Raw genomic sequence first — 5,514 nt, 5'->3', positions numbered from 1 at the left:
CAGCTACTAACTAAATTGTTACGAATTTTCAGTTCGTTCCGTTCTCGTTCTCGTTCTCGTTCCGTTTTCACGCTCTTTTCGCGCACCAACATATGAAACGGACAGAGATTCGATGGTTACACGCACGTCATCGTACTAGGAAACGTATCAAAGTCTCGCACAGAAGGATCAGTCTGGCGGAAGATCACACGGATGTCACAGGTAGCATATTCGAACATCATGCGGGACGTACGTCTCGCAGGCAATCTGTTTATGCGTTATTGTCCCGTCCTTGAACGGAATAATTTTCAAACAGCCGCGGGATATGTGCATCTGTTGCGATACGAGCGTTACAAATACCGCTGACACTTTCTCTCGCCAGCAATATCTCGCTCGGTAGAAACGCTTCGCCGCCTACGTTTGCTGACAACGATGCTGGAAAATCTCGATTCTTTGCCTCGACAACGTCTTACGATCGTCGCCGCTGTAAAAACGAGAAAACGTAAACGGAACGTGTAAACGAATAAACAGGCAAGTTCATCGAAGCAACACGAAAAACTTCTAAAAACTGCGAGAGCCGCGTTTCAAAGCATCAAACACCACCTGTAAATATTCAGCCATCGCGCAGACAGCTTTCAATCGAGTCGTCGTCGATCGGCCGCTTTTTTCTGGCGTTTGCCCGTGAACGCGAGTAACCGTGCCCTGTCGAATCTGTCGATACGCAGAGCGCCGAAAACAAGACGCGACGTTCGGCGGAACGTGCCCGAACGATCGTTCACCCTTAGCCGCGGAATCAACGCGAGAGAATGGACGAAAAGGTTCGATATTGCTGGAACGGCGCCCGTCACGCGGATCGAACGACGCGCCAACGACCGTGCGTTATAAACCGATCTCTCGAAAGCCGTTCTGTGCGTCGCGCGATCGTTTTAATACGTTGGAAGCTCGCTCTCGCGAGAATCACCGCCCATTCTAACTCGCGTCTCCGAACGTCGTGCAAAGCAAATACCTATCTGTTATCCAGCCACCGAAACCTTTCCTCTCTCTCGCCGACGTCACTCCTCTCCTGGTAAACTCGAGTGCATCCGTTTAACGACGGAACCTTTCCGCAACATTAATTCTCTTTTTCCTCGTTCCTTACGCGCTGATTCGCCGATCGAGTCTTCTATTCGCAGAGACAGCGTCGAGACGGTCACCACGGTTTTTACGTTGGTAAAACGCGGCAATACGTTTTACAAAGCCGCTTAAACGCACCGTGACTATTGGCTATTAACGTATCCTATTATCGCAACAATGCGAAACTTTTCGTATGCGTATTTTCGTATATGCGTATATCGGTCGAATATCGAGAAAAGGGCACTTTGGATTTTCACGCTTTTCCGATATATCGCTAAACGCTAAAGACGTTTTAAACAACTTTTTCCTGCGCATACGTACAACCGATGCGGCGTTTGGTCTTAGTGTTGCGGTTATGCGGGAAAGCCTTGGTTTTCGAAGCTCGATGTAGGTAGCAGTATCTAATATTAATCCGTTCACCGCCGTGGCATTTTTTATGTTTACACCGATAAGGGTAAGCCGTGAATATTGCTAAATACTATAACCCGACCCAGCTTGGAAACTCGGGCCGAGCTACGTGTAATATTTTCCCGTGTAATTCGTGATTGAAGGCCGAGCGCCGACCGTGCGTGTAGGACAAAACCGTTCGAAACGTCGAGCTTCGCAACGTATTTCGAAAGCATCGAGATCGAAGGTGGCCTCGTTTTTTCGAATATTTACCGACTCTCGAATCGTTGCGCTTCTTCTAGTATTCTCCGCATTCGTCGTCGAAAACGGCGATCAAACGAGCGATAGAAAATTTTAGATAAATTTCACGTCATTCTGTATTTTCCTTCGCAACTTGCCCTCGATTATCGATTATTTCTTATCGTAGAACAAATTATCCAGGAAAAATCTTACAACGTGCTATCGTCAGCGTGATTTCCTTCTGTGATTCGCTCGTGCCGGACAGCACCAGCCTCGTTCGAAAAGTTCGAGGGGCAGGGGGCGAGCGAGTCTATTTCCGTGCGCGGAGTTAACCAGCATCTGGAAGGAGTCGCGTAAACGTGTCTACGCCCGGAGAGGATGACGCTCGTTCGCGAAGAACATATACACGAGGGCCAAGAAAGCACGAGCGAGGGTTGTTGAGCGCGTTTTGCGTTCGACGCGCAGCCACCAGCGAACCAGTTAATTCTCCGCCGTTTCGCGTACAATCCCTAAATTACGAGCGAGACGAGACCGCTTTGTCGAATTCCTGGTACTTAAGTCGGACCCGGTGGTTTTCGCATTCGACACTCCGCGTTGGTTATTCGCAAATTTTTCGTCGCGGTATTTGATCGATTTGGCCGACTCGGAAGCGCGGAGAGGGCTCGAGGCTCCTTCGCTTGGTGCAATCAACAATTGCAATTTTGTTAACTGCTCCGCGGGCGATCAGAGACCACGAAAAGTATCCATCAGATGAAAGCAGATCAGAGGCGGAAGATCAAACGACAAGGAACGCGGGCATAATGACCTTAGGTCGTGTTTAGGTAACTCGTGTTTTGTTTTCATCGCCGAATCGTTTGCGATGAGGAAAAAGCCAGATCCTGGAACTTTTGAGTCGCTTACGAGCTTTGTGAATGATTCGTCGCAGTTGCGAGTAAATTTTTTTTTTATATTTTACGTGGAGGAAATCCGCACGGACGCCAGGCCGCTTCTGGGGAAAGCGGCGTGGTAGTGTCGGATTCCAACCGACTAAAACCTCCACGATAACCGTCCCGGCTGCGATCGAGAGAGGCCCGGGAACCGATGTGAGCGTTGCAACGGGGCCTCCCCCGCGCGCTTAATACCACGGCTGATGGAGCGGTGTGTGACCATTGTCACACCGCCTCGTCGCCGGAGCCACCGACCCAGGCAGCCCGATTCCCCTAACGGCCTAATTAAAAAATAATTGTAGGAATTATCAAAAAATATGGACTACGGGGCCCCAGGTGGATGTAAACCTGGAATCTGTAGCTGGACTACTACACTAAGGCAATGGCAGTACGGATATTCACAACACAACTGTTCTTCTGTATACACAACACAATTACTCTTCTTCACTACCACATTTTGATGACAGGTGACGATCGTTTCGTTGTTCGGGGTTAGTATCAATGTTGCTGTGTTACAAGTATTACGAATATCAGGAGGAAGAATTTTTTTTCCTCTTTTCTTTTTTTTTTGTTTTTTCTATGTTGTTTTCATAGGTATTCTTTTTTTTACTTTTTTTATTTTATTTTTTATTTTATTTTTATTTTTCACATCTCGGGAGGTAATTTCTCGTAGAGAGACACCTAAGACGTAGAAGCTGCGTCGCCCAAGTACGGATTCTCACACACATCACATTTCACTTCTGATCCTGAACTCACTTATATCAAAATCCAGGAGGGAATGGATTCGAACCGCCAACCTATGTGTTTGCAGTCTGCTACAGTAACCACATAGCCACCGTCGTCCTGTACAAAGTATAGTTCCATAATTCTTATTTGATGCTAAACATTCTGATCTCGCACTATTAGATATATATTATTCATTATTCTCCCTCCCCCACCCCCTCTCATCCCACCCCAACCCCGCCCCCTCCCTCTCATCCCACCTCTCCCCAAAGTTACACAGCACCCAAAAAGCAGGCTACCGAAGCGTCCTGTTTTGCGACAAAGTTTTCAGGACAGAAAAAAATAAAAAAAATTCATAAAAAAGCTCCGCTCCTCAGCGGCTTAAACCCAAAAATTGTATTATACACGAAAAATATAAAGCGCCGACGCATAATACAGCATGGCTACGCCGTACCGCCACGTATCAGTACCTTTGCCTAACATATCTGTTGGAATACGACGATATCAACCGCATGCAGATAAGGTAATTGATCGTACGGATTCTTCCCTTCGCTGCCCAGCGCCATCCCCACTAGCGTGCGTTCGTGAGATGCACCACGGCGGCTAGCACGTGCAGGCTCTTTCGAAAATTCGCCGGAAGAAGCGTCAGGATATGGATGGAACATTCTAGATGGGCACGTCGAGAAGCTACTAGAAGGTTCTGTGCCACATGTGACGCCACACAGACACCCACACAGGTCACAATCATTACTGCATAGAGAGTGGGGCTCTAAACCTTTTCAAGGGCCATGGGTCACTAAGCCAGTCAGTCTGTGAATAACTAGCCAACTGTCTACATTCCAGAACGCACATTTATAATCCTTGTAATAATTGTCTAATAAATATGTCGGGTTTACATTAGAATTAGGGTTAGGGGCGTGAAACGAATCCTCGTTTGGGTTACACGTTGTCGTTATGCAATAGAGAAGACATTGACTAGCGCAAATACGATTATTATAGAACCGGACAAGTAACCGTGGTAGTTAGGTACTCGAGAAACTAATGACAATGATCCTAGGTTCAATAACGAATCCGCGGTCGACGGGATGATAGATGAACGTACTCACAAAATCCAAGTCGGATGCGTAATATTCACTGGCCGTAAAGGGTTACTCCTTAATCGATGAGATCGCGAGCGAGAATGCCTTTCCCGTCCCGATGATGCCACAGAGGAAAACTATAACGGGGTGTGTCTAAGGATACGAGATCATCGGATTCGTCGAGAAAAGCCTTCGTTCAGAAAGTAAGGGAAATTGACGTTGCTGCTAATTGGTCAATCTCCATATCGGTGGTTAGAGAAGGATGCTAGCCGCCCTCGAGGGAAAGTTGCTAGTGGGAGACGCCGCTCGTTGAAAAATACGTCTCCCCTATCTTCCCGTAGTTGGGACAAAGGCTGTTTGTCTGTTTGAAGGACTTTAGTTAACTAAACCTTAAGATTTATAACGGGCCCTTGGGCTAGCCGAACATGTACTGCGGAGACGCATCGACATCTTAATACCACGGCTGATGGAGCGGTGTGTGACCATTGTTAGACCGCCTCGTCGCCATGCCAGGCAGCCCGGTTCCCCTACCGGACTGCTTGGCGGCCCCGAGGCGCTGAGCCGCCAAGCGCCCAAGGCCCGAACCCCACGGAGGGGGGGCCAGCACGCTTCGCCAACGCCACACGGAGGTCCCAGGCGTTCACCCATCCGAGTACTACCCGTGCCCGGCGCTGCTTAACTTTCGTGATTTGACGGGAACGAGTGCATTCAGCCCGGCCAGGGCGTTGGCGTTGCGAGTAAATGGCTCTTTACCAACGTTCTTCTTCCATCTTTCCGGATTCCAATCCTCCAGCATCGATCTCGTTTTCTTGGTCTACGACGTCGTTCGACGTATCATTAGCAGGATAATTAGTTTCCTCTTTTGACAAATTTTTATCTCTGTTGAGATGCGATTACATCTTTAGACACAACGTTAGGCAATATTCTGAGGGGACAAGAAGTTTTGGAGAGAATGGTAAAGAAAATTTGACTTATGACACATAAGAATTATTTATTTTATTATGTAAATAGACCGCGGTTTTTTACGCATTTGTGGAAAATTTGCACGTAATACGACGAAATATATA

At 47.6% G+C, this 5,514-nt stretch overlaps 1 pseudogene; it reads right to left on the bottom strand.

The window, feature by feature from the left end:
- Positions 1–5,058: 5,058 nt before the first annotated feature.
- Positions 5,059–5,177, bottom strand: LOC126875719 (5S ribosomal RNA; annotated as a pseudogene).
- Positions 5,178–5,514: the final 337 nt, after the last annotated feature.

This window comes from Bombus huntii, unplaced genomic scaffold, assembly GCF_024542735.1.
Source record: "Bombus huntii isolate Logan2020A unplaced genomic scaffold, iyBomHunt1.1 ctg00000052.1, whole genome shotgun sequence".
Lineage (NCBI taxonomy): Eukaryota > Metazoa > Arthropoda > Insecta > Hymenoptera > Apidae > Bombus > Bombus huntii.
The sequence above is the reverse complement of the archived record's forward strand: the minus strand, read 5'-3'. Positions and strand labels throughout refer to the sequence as shown.